Source organism: Theropithecus gelada, chromosome 10, assembly GCF_003255815.1.
Source record: "Theropithecus gelada isolate Dixy chromosome 10, Tgel_1.0, whole genome shotgun sequence".
Lineage (NCBI taxonomy): Eukaryota > Metazoa > Chordata > Mammalia > Primates > Cercopithecidae > Theropithecus > Theropithecus gelada.
This window is the reverse complement of record NC_037678.1, coordinates 45,233,838-45,234,895: the sequence shown is the minus strand read 5'-3', so window position 1 is coordinate 45,234,895 and position 1,058 is coordinate 45,233,838.

Genomic DNA, 1,058 nt, shown 5'->3' with positions numbered 1-1,058 from the left:
TCCGAGCTTCCTTTGTCCTTTTCTCCGCTTTCCCACCCTGTAACCTCAGGAACGTGCGTCCTGCCCAGCATCAGCGTCGGGTTTTGAGTTGAGATTTCAGACAACCTCTGGGAAACGCAGCAACCTTAGGGGAAAGGGGTTCCCCAGCTGTGCTCACTTTTGCCACGCGGAGCGGCAGCCTCTGTGAGCCCTGGTGGGAAGAGTTTGAATGTGTTTTTCCTAGCTTCCCTCTTTCCCATCTTCAACATCCCCAGTGCTTTCTGGCCCTGCTGCTCAGATTTCCGAGTGACTCAAATGGGGACCGTTACTTGTGCTGGGTGACAGGCCATTTGTGGGTGACACTTGTGTGACTTTTCAGTTAGAACCCAGGTCCCCTGCATGGGAATTGCCCTGAACTCATACCCTCGGTAGTGGTTGGTTGGCTGTTGCTTTTGTATATTGTGTAATTTAAAATTCCTGGTTGGTAAGTATTCAAAGTGAAATTCAGCTTACCTTGTGACTTTTGGGTCTATCACTGTATTTTTCACCTGTGATCTCAAATGCTTCTTAGGCCTTCCTGTTTGGACTAATGTGTGAAGTCTGACTTGCTGAGTGTGAAATTCTAGTATTGATAATGTTGTAAGATGTGTTTGCCTACTCATAAAAAACAATGAAAATAAAATTTTCTACTGGAAGAGACCGTCTGCACTCTGGTTTAAATTCTTTGGTAGGTCACAAATGAATTCAGACCCACTCACTCTCCAGCCCTATTTTTTAGCCTAAAAACTTATTTTTTAGAGATAAAAAGGCAGGTGCACTAGAAAAATATCTAAATTTTCAGGTTAACCGTTTCCAGCTCATTTTTCTCTTCACTTTATGAATCAGACCTGTGGTCTTATCAACGTGGGGAAGATGTAGCTAGCAAGTAGAAGACTGCTGTGAGGGGAGATTGAAGCTTGATTATCTCAGCAGCCAACTTTCATATGAGGGGGAATAGACTTGTCAGCTTTAGCTTAGCCAGAGTTTCACTGTTTTTGCCAGCCCTAGTGACAGGCTAGGGTGGAAAATGAGTCTAAATT